The sequence below is a fragment of the Callorhinus ursinus genome, unplaced genomic scaffold (genome assembly GCF_003265705.2).
Source record: "Callorhinus ursinus isolate GAN/ISIS: 27379988/994484 unplaced genomic scaffold, GSC_fseal_2.0 scaffold1, whole genome shotgun sequence".
NCBI lineage: Eukaryota > Metazoa > Chordata > Mammalia > Carnivora > Otariidae > Callorhinus > Callorhinus ursinus.
The window spans coordinates 123,027,670-123,040,914 of NW_027397063.1; the positions used below are offsets into that span (position 1 = coordinate 123,027,670).

General features: G+C 48.1%; 1 long non-coding RNA gene across 2 annotated transcripts in view; it reads left to right on the forward strand.

Moving 5' to 3' along the window:
• LOC141374099 (uncharacterized) overlaps nt 1-13,245 on the forward strand; it is a 52,237-nt gene that overhangs the window by 33,406 nt on the left and 5,586 nt on the right. The gene's annotated exons all lie outside the window — the stretch shown is intronic.

Here is a 13,245-nt window from a genome sequence, read left to right on the forward strand (position 1 = left end):
AATGGGTAGATGACATGAACAGACATTTTTCCAAAGAAGACATCCAAATGGCCAACAGACACATGAAAAAGTGCTCCACATCGCTTGGCATCAGGGAAATCCCAATCAAAACCTCAATGAGATACCACCTCACACCGGTCAGAATGGCTAAAATGAACAAGTCAGGAAACGACAGATGTTGGCAGGGATGCGGAGAAAGGGGAACCCTCCTGCACTGTTGGTGGGAATGCAAGCTGGTGCAGCCCCTCTGGAAAACAGTATGGAGGTTCCTCAAAAAGCTGAAAATAAGAGCTACCATACGATCCAGCAATTGCACTACTGGGTATTTACCCCAAAGATACAAATGTAGGGATCCGAAGGGGTACGTGCACCCCAATGTTTATAGCAGCAGTGTCCACAATAGCCAAACTGGAAAGAGCCAAGATGTCCATCGATAGATGAATGGATAAAGAAGAGGTGGTATATATACACAATGGAATATTATGCAGCCATCAAAAGGAATGAGATCTTGCCATTTGCAACGACGTGGATGGAACTGGAGGGTGTTATGCTGAGCGAAATAAGTCAATCAGAGAAAGACATGTATCATATGACCTCACTGATATGAGGAATTCTTAATCTCAGGAAACAAACTGAGGGTTGCTGGAGTGGTGGGGGGTGGGAGGGATGGGGTGGCTGGGTGATAGACATTGGGGAGGGTATGTGCTATGGTGAGCGCTGTGAATTGTGCAAGACTGTTGAATCACAGATCTGTACCTCCGAAACAAATGATGCAATATATGTTAAGAAAAAAAGAAGATAGCAGGAGGGGAAGAATGAAGGGGAGTAAGTCGGAGGGGGAGACGAACCATGAGAGACGATGGACTCTGAAAAACAAACTGAGGGTTCTAGAGGGGAGGGGGGTGGGGGGATGGGTTAGCCTGGTGATGGGTATTAAAGAGGGCACGTTCTGCGTGGAGCACTGGGTGTTATGCACAAACAATGAATCATGGAACACTGCATCAAATACTAATGATGTAATGTATGGTGATTAACATAATAAAAAAATTTTTTAAAAAAGTCCGCACTGAAGTGGCCCCGTCTCAGCTGTGCATCATGCAGTGGGCCTCACAAAACACCTCAGCTGTTGCCCACTAACTACCTCATCTTAAAAGTCTTGGCCTTGGAGCGTTTCTGTTGACAACAGGGCTGCTGGGGATTCTCGTGTCTTTGGGGTGCACACACCGCAAACTCCTGACATTCCCCGAGTCAAGCACACGGCTGAGCAGCTGGAGCTGAGTCAGGAAGAGGCCATCGTGGGCCAAGACGTGAGGAGTGGTAAGTGCTCCTAGAAGTAAAGGTCGAGTGGGAAAGACTTCTGAGAACATTCTCTCTGAGATCATATGTGTGTTTCTGTGTTTCCTCTGCTGTGGATTGGGCCAAGGGGCCAAGGTTCAGGTTTGGCTGGAATGCCAGCCCCCCAGGACACCCCCATGAGGAAAGCCCCACAGGAGGCCTCCCTGGAAAACCCCCCTCCCCCCCTATCGGGGATACCCCAATGTTATGCCACAGCCAGGACCCTGTGCCCCCATGCATCCCAAGGCTGGGAGCTGCTGCCCCTGCCCTCAGGCCCTAGGGTTCCCATGCTGGCTCCAGGAAGAGCTCAGGTGGTGGCTCCCTCCCCACCCCTCAGGCTCCTTGCCTATGAAATGGGTATCACAACAGCTGCGGGGACTGAGGCCATGTCTACAAAGGGAGCAGCGTGTGTTAACAGCAGAGGGAGTCTTCCGGCAGCATGAAATCAGAGCTGAGGCTGCTCATGACGGAAACCACCCCGAATGGGGTGGGGGCATGAAGAAGCCCCTTCCCCGCTGCCTGCTGAGCACCGCCGGAGTCCTTCAGGGCTGCCCCCGCCCAGGCAGGCCCAATGGGGAGAGCCCACATGCTAGAGGGAGCCAGTGTGGTCCACAGCCTCTTGACGCCTCTTACTGTGAGAACGCTGGGCGAGTTATTTAGCCTGTGCCTCAGTTTTTTTCTTCTCTAAAATGGGATAAGAACACCACCTACCTCACAGGCAAGTTATGGTGATTACATGGTTGATATATGTAAAGCACTCCCAGTCCTAGCCCATAAATGCTTGCTAAGTAGGCCTTTCCCTGCTGGGAAAACAATGTAAGGCCAACCAAAGAAGGATGTTAATAAAAGACTCGTTCCTATAAGTAAAAAACAATTGAGTATTCATTCTTAATTTGAGTCACTGCAGGTTAATAATGTAGAGATTTCGCCCTCAAAGAGAATGTGGGTGCAAATCTCAGCTCAACCATATACCACTCATGGCCAACTGGAGTATTGTTCTGTCTTCTATCCTGCCCTCCCTCCCTCATCCCACTGGGGGTCTACTTCCACTCCTCCCGAGTCATGTGACTTGCTTTGGCCAATGGGCTGTTGGCAGGCATGGTGCAAGAGTCTGAGTTGTGTGTGCAGAGTGGGGCTTACTTGCAGGGCTGCTCTCACCATGGGAAAAATATGTTCTTGCCTGCTAGTCTAGGGACAATGACATTTTAGAGAAACATAAATTATCTCCTTTAATTCCTACCACTATCCCAGGAGAGGGTCTTGTCATTCCATTTTGCAGATGAGGAAACTGAGGCCCCACTTGGGTCCCAGGATTCTTACTGCAGTCACATCCCTGGTTGGTGGCTCCAGGAGACTTCACCCCTCTGGACTCAGGGCAGGGCTTGGGATTTGAGCTTCCGCTGAGCAGGAGTTTCTCCAGAATCAGACTCTCCTTTGAAAAACCCTGTCCCCTCCAGTAGGCATGGATAGGTTCCAGAGCAGCAAAGAGGGTGCTTGCATTTTCCTGCTCAGGCAGACAGGGCATTGAACAGGTTCTCTCAGAAAGAAAACTTTTGCCCCAATGAATCTAATTAAGTGGTTAGTGTCTGGAGGGAACGAGCCACTCCTGTCACTGGGAACTTTAGAAGTTGACAGTTGATGGAAGATAATTTCTTGAGGCCGAAGACTTTAGATGCTGCCTTCAGGAGCCCTTAGGTCTCCAGAGAGGAGAGACCATGCTTGTCTGCTGGTGGAGAAGGAGAGAGGGGTATGGACAGGAATCCTGGGGTCGGGGAGTATCCAGGGTCCCTGAATCAAATTCTTTTCCAGCCAGCTTGTCCCCGAGTGTACCAGAGTCCAATGAAACTCACAGCCTTTGATGTTGGCAATGGGGGGAGAGGGGAGGAGTCAGATAGGGGAGGGACAGAGGGGACACTGAGGCAGGAAGTGGCTGAGGACAGAGATTTCACTGCCACGACCAGCTGGCCCCATTCACACCCACATCCAGGAGGGTGGGGAGGTGAAACCGCTTCAAGGGGAAGTTCACTAGTGAAAGTTGTTTCTTCCCAAGACCCTGCCGTGCTACAGACCTTCATCCTATCCTTTTCTCGTTATGACCCCTGCAGGTGTGTACTGCCACTCCCATTCACTGATGGGGAAACTGAGGCTCAATGAGATTAACTGACCTTTTTTTTAAAAAAGATTTCATTTATTTATTTGACAGAGACACAGCGAGAGCAGGAACACAAGCAGGGGGAGTGGGAGAAGGAGAAGCAGGCTTCCCGCGGAGCAGGGAGCCCGATGGTGGGGTTCGATCCCAGGACCCTGGGACCATGACCCAAGCCAAAAGCAGACGCTTAACGACTGAGCCACCCAGGTGCCCTGAGATTAAATGACTTGACCAAGGTCACCCCACTGACCATCACATCTGGGTGTGTGACTTCAGCACCATGCTCTTTGGGGAAAGTCGGTTTCAATTCCTGTCTCTGCCCTGCTTATAGGCATAAATCATATGTGGGACTCATGGCCTGGCTTCCGTTGGGATGTGTTCATTACAATTAAGAACATGATACCTTATTTATTTGGCATTAGAGGATGTGGTATTCTTCAAGTCTGTTTGCTAGAGCTCCCTAGTTGAAGCGTTTCGATTTCTGTAATTGTCAGTGAGTTGAGGTGAAAATCGCTCTCAGATGCATGCCATCTGTTGTTGTCTTGTAGAGGTGCATACAAAGCATAGTTCAGTCTTTTCCAGAAGGTTCTGGTAACCGTTAATGAAGGGTGCTCAGCTGTACAGATGCCCTCTGGGTTGCTGACAGGCATTGCATTACTCATCCTGCACTGAACGGCCGCCTTTTCAGCTTTATGGGGTGCTTCTCCAGTCTCAGCGCCACTGTCATAATGTTGGCTGTAAATCTGGCTGCTGTCAAAAGCCATCTCCGTGCCTTCCACGCCGCTGTGGACAGGGGACAATGTGGCCAAGCCTTTAGGTGGGTGTAAAATATACATTACAAAATGTGAGGCAATGGCTGACAGGCCTACAGGGACTTTATGACATTTACAAATTACTATCGCTCCTCTGTGTCTTGTCTGCTTTCTTCCTCAGTTGTGTTATCATCTGTGTCGCTACATATATTACATCCAGATGAGTGAAGATTTGCGCACGACAGTGGAGTAATGTTAAGGAACATCTATGGCTGGAGGCGAGCAGAAAAAGTCAAGTGCGTGTGTCAAGGGCCTTTTAAGGGCCTGTACACCAATGTAATTAGCATCTTTATTTGTAACAGCCCCAAACTACCCACAGCTCAAATGTCCTCCAGTGGATGAGTGGATAAACAAACTGTGGTACAGCCACACCGTGGAATTCTTATGCGGCAACAAAGGGGGCAAACGATTGATATATACACCTTAGATGGATCACAAGAGCATTAGGGCTGAGAGAAAAAGCCAGTCCCTGAGGGGGGTCACATACCGATTCAGTGTATAGAAAACTCTCAAATGAGAAGATGATAGCAATGGAGAACGGACCACCGGGGGTTCGGGGCACAGGGAGGCTACAGACGTAGAGGAGCAGGAGGGAGTCCTCAGGTGTCCTGAGTGCAGCGGTGGCTCTGAGAATCTGTATGTGGGGTGACATTTCACAGAAACCCCCCCCACACACACACAAGTGCATGTGAAAAGGGGTGAAGTCTGAGTAAGATCTGCAGTGTACTTGATAGTAACGTACCAACATTAATTTCCTGGTCATGAGAACTGTTCTCTGGGTGGGAAGATGTTACCATTGGAGGAAGCCCGGCGAGGGGTGATAGGAACTCTCTGCGTGCTATTTTGGCAGTTTCTTTTTTTCTTTTTTTAAAGATTTTATTTGTCAGAGAGAGAGCGAGAGCGCGTGAGTGAGCACAAGCAGGGGAGCGGCAGGCAGAAGGAGAAGCAGACTCCCCGCTGAGCAGGAGCCCGATGTGGGGCTCGATCCCAGGACCCCGGGATCATGACCTGAGCCGAAGGCAGACGTTAAGACTGAGCCACCCAGGCGCCCCTGTTTTGGCAATTTCTATGTGAGTCTAACATTATTTCAAAATAAAAAGGTAATTATTTTTTTTTTTTTTTTTTTTTTTTACAACTGTGTAAGAGGGGCACCTGGGGGGCTCAGTTAAGTGTCCGGCTTTTGATTTCGGCTCAGGTCATGACCTCAGGGTTGTAAGATCGAGCCCTGCCTCAGGCTGTGCACTAAGTGTGAAGCCTGCTTAAGGGTATCCCTCTCCCTCTGCCCCCCTTGTCCCCTAAAAAAAACCCCAAAAAACCCATGTAAGAGAGCCAGTAGAAACCTTATGTTCTCAGTTCTCTCTCCATCTTTCCACCCAATTGTGACCTTCCCATTTATGTATAATGTTGAACTTTTTCCAAGTTCTTCTGGTTTATTACTATTATTATAACCATAATTACTGTTCACCATGACTTTTTCTGAGCTCTTTTTCTTTTTCTTATTAACATATTATTTGTTTCAGGGGTACAGATCTGTGATTCATCAGTCTTGCACAATTCACAGCGCTCACCATAGCACATACCCTCCCCAGTGTCCATCACCCAGCCACCCCATCCCTCCCACCCCCCACCACTCCAGCAACCCTCAGTTTGTTTCCTGAGATTAAGAGTCTCACTTGTCTCCCTCTCTGGTTTCATCTTGTTTCATTATCCCTCCCTTCCCCTACGATCCTCTGTCTTGTTTCTAAAATTCCTCATATCAGTGAGATCGTATGATACTTGTCTTTCTCTGATTGACTTATTTCGCTTAGCATAATACCCTCTAGTTCCATCCACGTCGTTGCAAATGGCAAGATTTCATTCCTTTTGATGGCTGCATAATATTCCATTGTGTATATATACCACATCTTCTTTATCCATTCATCTGTCGATGGACATCTTGGCTCTTTCCACAGTTTGGCTATTGTGGACATTGCTGCTATAAACATTGGGGTGCACGTACCCCTTCGGATCCCTACATTTGTATCTTTGTGGTAAATACCCAGTAGTGCAATTGCTGGATCGTAGGGTAGCTCTATTTTCAACTGTTTGAGGAACCTCCATACTGTTTTCCAGAGTGGTTGCACCAGCTTGCATTCCCACCAACAGTGCAGGAGGGTTCCCCTTTCTCCGCATCCCCGCCAACATCTGTCGTTTCCTGACTTGTTAATTTTAGCCATTCTGACGGGTGTGAGGTGGTATCACGTTGAGGTTTTGATTTGGATTTCCCTGATGCCGAGTGATGTTGAGCACTTTTTCATGTTTGTTGGTCATTTGGATGTCTTCTTTGGAAAAATGTCTGTTCATGTCTTCTGCCCATTTCTTGATTGGATTGTTTGTTCTTTGGGTGTTGAGTTTGGTAAGTTCTTTATAGATTTTTGGATACTAGCCCTTTATCTGATGTGTCATTTGCAAATATCTTCTCCCATTCTGTCGGTTGTCTTTTGGTTTTGTTGACTGTGTCCTTTGCTGTGCAAAAGCTTTTTATCTTGATGAAGTCCCAGTAGTTCATTTTAGTCCTTGCTTCCCTTGCCTTTGGCAATGTGTCTAGGAAGGAGTTGCTGCAGCTGAGGTCGAAGAGGTTGCTGCCTGTGTTCTCTAGGATTTTGATGGATTCCTGTCTCACACTTAGGTCTTTCATGCATTTTGAGTCTGTTTTTGTGTATGGCGTGAGGAAATGGTCCAGTTTCATTCTGCATGTGCTGTCCAGTTTTCCCAACACCATTTGTTGAAAAGACTGTCTTTTTTCCACTGGACATTCTTTCCTGCTTTGTCGAAGATGAGTTGACCATAGAGTTGAGGGTCCATTTCTGGGCTCTCTGTTCTGTTCCATTGATCTATATGTCTGTTTTTGTGCCAGTACCATACTGTCTTGATGATGACAGCTTTGTAATAGAGCTGGAAGTCCGGAATTGTGATGCTGCCAGCTTTGCTTTTCTTTTTCAACATTCCTCTGGCTATTTGGGGTCTTTTCTGGTTCCATACAAATTTTAGGATTATTTGTTCCATTTCTTTGAAAAAAGTGGATGGTATTTTGATAGGAATTGCATTGAATGTGTAGATTGCTCTAGGTAGCATAGACATTTTCACAATGTTTGTTCTTCCAATCCATGAGCATGGAACGTTTTTCCATTTCCTTGTGTCTTCTGCAGTTTCTTTCATGAGTGTTCTATAGTTTTCTGAGTACAGATTCTTTGCCTCTTTGGTTAGATTTATTCCTAGGGATCTTATGGTTTTGGGTGCAATTGTAAATGGGATCGACTCCTTAATTTCTCTCTCTTCTGTCTTGTTGTTGGTGTATAGAAATGCAACTGATTTCTGTGCATTGATTTTATATTCTGCCACTTTACTGAATTCCTGTATGAGTTCTAGCAGTTTTGGGGTGGAGTCTTCTGGGTTTTCCACATAAAGTATCCTATCATCTGCAGAGTCAGAGTTTGACTTCTTTGCTGATTCAGATGTCTTTTATTTCTTTTTGTTGTCTGATTGCTGTGGCTAGGACTTCTAGTACTATGTTGAATAGCAGTGGTGATAGTGGACATCCCTGCTGTGTTCCTGACCTTAGGGGAAAGCTCTCAGCTCTTCCCCATTGAGAATGATATTGGCTGTGGGTTTTTCATAGATAGCTTTTATGATACTGAGGTATGTACTCTCTATCCCTACACTGTGAAGAGTTTGTTTTAAGATTTTATTTACTTATTTGACAGAGAGACACAGTGAGAGAGGGAACACAAGCAGAGGAGTGGGAGAGGGAGAAGCAGGCTTCCTGCCGAGCAGGGAGCCCGATGCAGGGCTTGATCCTAGGACCCTGGGAACATGACCTGAGCTGAAGAACATGACGCTTAACCGACTGAGCCACCCAGGCACCCCCACCATGAAGAGTTTTGATCAAGAAAGAATGCTGTACTTTGTTAAATGCTTTTTCTGCATCTACTGAGAGGATCATATGGTTCTTGTTCTTTCTTTTATTAATGTATTATATCACATTGATTGATTTGAGGATGTTGCACCAAATTTGCAGCCCAGGAATAAATCCCATTTGGTTGTGGTGAATAATCCTTTTAATGTAATGTTGGATCCTCTTGGCTAGTATTTTTGGTGAGAATTTTTGTATCCATATTCATCAGGGATATTGGTCTGTAATTCTCCTTTTTGGTGGGGTCTTTGTCTCATTTTGGGATTAAGGTAATGCTGGCCTCATAAAATAAGTTTGGAAGTTTTCCTTCCATTTCTATTTTTTGGAACAGTTTCAGAAGAATAGGTATTAATTCTTCTTTAAATGTTCTGAGCTCTTTCATTTACCCACACCAATGACCCAGATTTGTAACATGAGACCAGAGGAGGCTGGGGTAGGGCGGGGGCTGGCAAGAATGGTGACATTAGACTGTCACCTCCATAAAGACATATCTGTTGTTTTTCTTCCTCACTACCTCTTCCCTAGTGCTTAGAATAGTGTCTGAAAAAGTCAAGAAATATTTGTTGAATGCATGTGTGCAGGTCCAGAGGTATGTGTCCATATGACCGTAGGATATGCACGTGTCCTTTTCTTGGGGACTTGCAACTACATTTGACTATTTGGAGATGGAACGCAGTTTTATTGAGAGAGAGGAGGGAAGCCGGGGGGACAAGGTGGAGGAGGAGAGGAGGGTATTTACTGAACACAGTGCCCAACGTTCTCTCAGGCCTCTTCCCAGGCAACCCGTGCTCCCACTGGCAGGCAGCAGCTACTCTCTGATGGCTGTCACTATAGACTCATTTTTGTCTTTTCTTGAACTGTATCAAAATGGAATTCTAGTACGTATTCCTCCTTGTTTGGTTTTTGCAGCTCACCCTTCTGTCTGTGAGATTCATCCATGTTGTGTGTAGCACAAGCACATTCCTTTGTACTGCTGAGCAGCCTCCCATCTTAACGCTGTTCCACCGTTTGCTTGTCCGTTCACCCGCCGATGGATGGGCGTGGTTTCCAGTTTGAGGCTATAAGGAACAAGGCTGCTCTGAGTGTCCATGTGTAAGTCTCTGTGAGATGTGTATTTCATTTTGCTTGAGTAAATACCTAGGAATGTGATTGTTAGTATGTTTGACTTTATTAGAAGCTGCTGATCTATTTCTCAAAGTCCTTGCACCATTTTATACTCCCATTAGAAATCAAGAGTTCTTCTAGTGCCTCCGCGTCTTTGCTGTCCCGATCAGAAACCGGCTGTTGTTGCAGGAACAGATTGTAGCCCCCCCTCACTGATGGGCTGCTTCCCTGTCCCCCCCTGCTCCCCACTGCAGCTCCCTGTGCAGTTCCCAGACCCCATGCTCAGGAGGGATGGTGAGTGGTGCCTGCACCGAGCTTTGGGAGTCCCCACTCTAGACCCCTATATGTGATTTCTGTCCAGTTATGACTTCTTATTTCATCAATAAGGAGACAAGACTGGCCCAAGGTCACCCAGTGAGAAGCAGGGCCAGGGTGGAAACTCAGATTCTTCCTATTTCCAGCTCATGCTCCTTCCTAACACCAGAAAGTTGTGTCTACACTGTCTTTCCTTCTTTCATCCCAGCCTCTCTGCCTTTGCTCGTGCTGTTCTCCTATCGCAGTGCGATCTCCCTAGGCTCCCATCTGACGCAGCCTGGCTGTTCTGAGGTGATTCCTTAAATCTGAGCTTTGAACCTCAGCTTTGAACCATGGATTTTCTAGAAGCCTTCACCTCCAACAGACACACCCCAGAGTGGGAAGAAGGTCCCAGAAAGGCCTCGGAGTCCTCTAACCTTGCTGGGGGCTCACTGAGGGCCTTCCCCAACAAGGAACTCCCCCCCGCCCCGTTCCTTCCCTGTTCAGGACCTCACCTCTGCACACTCTGCTGCTCCTGCTGTCCAGAATACTTCCCCCAAAACCGCCTGGTCAACTCCAAGTTCCAGTTCAACGCTCCACTTCCTTGGGCAAGCCCACCTGCTACCCCTTCTTCCTGGTTTAGGGCACATCCCTCTTCTACTCCTGAGTCTGCCTTTTCCAGATTCACAAGTTGTCATACTTGGGCTTGTCAGGAGATCTACACGCAGGAGGGCAAGTTCCCCAAGGTCAGTCCCTTGGCTGGGTTGGGTATGTGGCCCTCGGGATGCACCACAGTCCACCACATATGGGTGCCTAGTAAAGGGCTTGTGTGGCCTGTCACGTCCACGTAGAAGGACAGTGAAGTTTACACCTTAGAAATTAAATGCGGTTTTGTGGCTCTTCCTCATGACCGGGGGTCGGGGGTGGACAGGCCAGTGTCTACTCTCATGAGTCATGCCCTTTCCCTACTTTGACTCACCTGTTCCTCACACATGTTCTGAGAGGCAGGCAATGTATCCCATTCCCAGGTAAGAAAATGGGGGTCTAGAGAGGTTGTGCAAGTTGCTCAAGGGCACAGAGCTTATGGGGGGCAGAGGCCCTTCTTGAACCCAGATCCATTATCTGCACAATCCCATATTCCTGCCCTCACACACCTTTTCCATGGAGAGGCTCCTTGCTCTGGGTTCATAATAGGACAGTTGCAGAAGGTACGGCGCATGTACCAAAATTAGTCGGAAATTCTGCAACTGGATCTATACAGGAAAATCTAGGTCACTCATTGAAGGCTGATTTGTCTCTTCGAAGAAAAGGGTCAGTGTCTCCAGGGTGACTTTGGGTCATAGACGTCATGAGGTGACTCATAGTTATGGGGCTCTTTCCCAGGTGTTTCTGAGAAAAGACGTCTAGGTACCCAAGTTGTTTTGCAGCCCCATCGGAGCTCAGGGAACATCAGCAAAGAGATGGGGCAGACCAGAACTTTCCTGGGGGTGGGGGCAAGGTGAGAGAGAAGAGGTGGTCTCGGGGGGATACCAGGATATTTCGTGGCAGGTGCTAAAATGCCTGCTCCTTCTCCAGTGTTCGAGTGAATCGCCATTGCCACCTAGCTGAAATTTTGTCCAAAGTGCATTCTGGGAAAAGAACTTGCAAAATCCCTCTCAGAAAGAGGCTTGGAGCCAGCATGTCGCTCCCCGAACCCCAGAATGGAATTTGCTTTGGAAACCACCCTCCTGGGCCTTCAGGTGCGCCTTCTGCTCCTGGACATCTGACCAGACCTCACTTCGGCTAGGAGTTCATCTGGATCTATTGTGGGTTAAAAAACACTTTCTCATTGCATCTTCCCCTCAATGACAGCTGTGGCTTTGAGCAGTTCTCTTGGCTGAATTAAGTCCTTCAAGACATGTGGCCACTCAACTCTGTACATCCTACAGAGTTGGATAATATTATGGCCATTTCTTTGAGGAATCCTCTGAATTTTTAAACTGTAGGCACTGACCCAGTAGTGGGTCATGGGATTAATTTAGTGGGTCATGCCCAGCACTAATGAAATAGGTAGAAGGTGTCAGAATCAGAAGGCATCATGTGCAGCATGAGCAAGTTTGTTTCGTGAATCTTCTATTTCAGTTGCATGTGTGAGTTTGGGAGCACAGGGTGTGTTAGAGGCAGCTGACTGGCCACCAGATCTGTGCTCCCCTCCCCCAGAGTACACGTGCCCCTCAGGAGGGGGGTGCCCTGCTGGGAGTGACTATTCCCTGATGCTCGCCTCTAGGTGGGGCCCCTGGCTGACTTGCTTTCACCAATGGAATGTGATTGAAAATGACCTGGTACTTCTAGGTCAGGGTGGCTGGTTTCCTGTATCACTGTGTGGAAGAGAGCCACACACAAACCAGGAAACCTTGCATTTGCAGTTATGTGAGTGAGAAATGAACTTTTCTTTTGTTAAGCCACTGACATCCTGGGACCTGAGTTATAGCCCTTAAGGTTATCCTGTGTTGTATGCTGTAAAATGTTTTTCTTAATGTGGGTTATGGTCAAAAAAGCTTGAAAAAAGTACCTGATCCTTCATTTTTCACCTGGAGAAACCAAGTGTCAGAAACTGTGAGGGGCTCCCCAAAGTCTCCTGAATGAGCCGGGGCCAAACCCTGCCTAAGCAGGAGGATAAACGCTTGGCCTGGGTGGGTTTTGTGTCTTGCTTGACAGAGCAGAGCTGACTGCCGGGCTGCAGACTCCTGAGACAGTGCTCCTCCCACACGCACACATGCCGGGGGCCATAGATCTGACATTGGCGCTCTGCTACTGGGGACCTCTGCCCACAGCTGGGGACAGGAAGGGTGAACTCGGCCTGGCCTGCTGAACTCTCACCTGGCTTCTGCTCAGGCTCTGTGGTTAACATCTCTGTGGCACACCAACAGACTTTCTCTGAAAGTCTGAGTTTCTCTGAATCTCTGAGGTGCAGGATTCTGAGAAACCCAGCAGCAGCCTGGCCACCACCATCAGAGCACTAGGTGAGTCACCCGCACACGCCCAGGAATGACATCTCCATATTTCACCACACAGTGAATTTGGGCCCTGGTGCTGATGCGTACACGGAACACACAGAGGCCCCTGTGCTCACACATCCCATAGACCGGCAGAGCCTGGCCACCCGGGGTGCTCGAGGCCACCTCAGACCTGTGGGGGGAGGGAGCAAGGCTTGTGCCTTCCCCATCGCCTATCCTGTGGGGTTATTGTAAGAGTTAATAATGCAAGTGGTGGCCGGACACAGTACCTGGCACTTAACAGACTTGATCCTACTTGCAGCACCCCTGAGAGGCGGCCACGCTTGGCCTTCTCCCCAGCATGTTACGGACCAGGAAATGGAGGCTCCCAGAGCTCCCTTGTCATACTCAAAGAACCGTCTTAATTGGCTGAGATTGGGCTGGAGCCCTGCCATCCTGAGAGTTAAGACAGGCAGGGCTCAGGACCCTGGAGTCTGATGGCACTAAACTCTCCTCTGAGTGCATGGAGGTTGGCCAGGAGGAGTGACACTGGCTTCCTTCTCCCTCTAGTCTGTCAGAGCTGGCTCTGGCTCTTTCCCTAGGGGTAATGTGTGTGGGAATGAA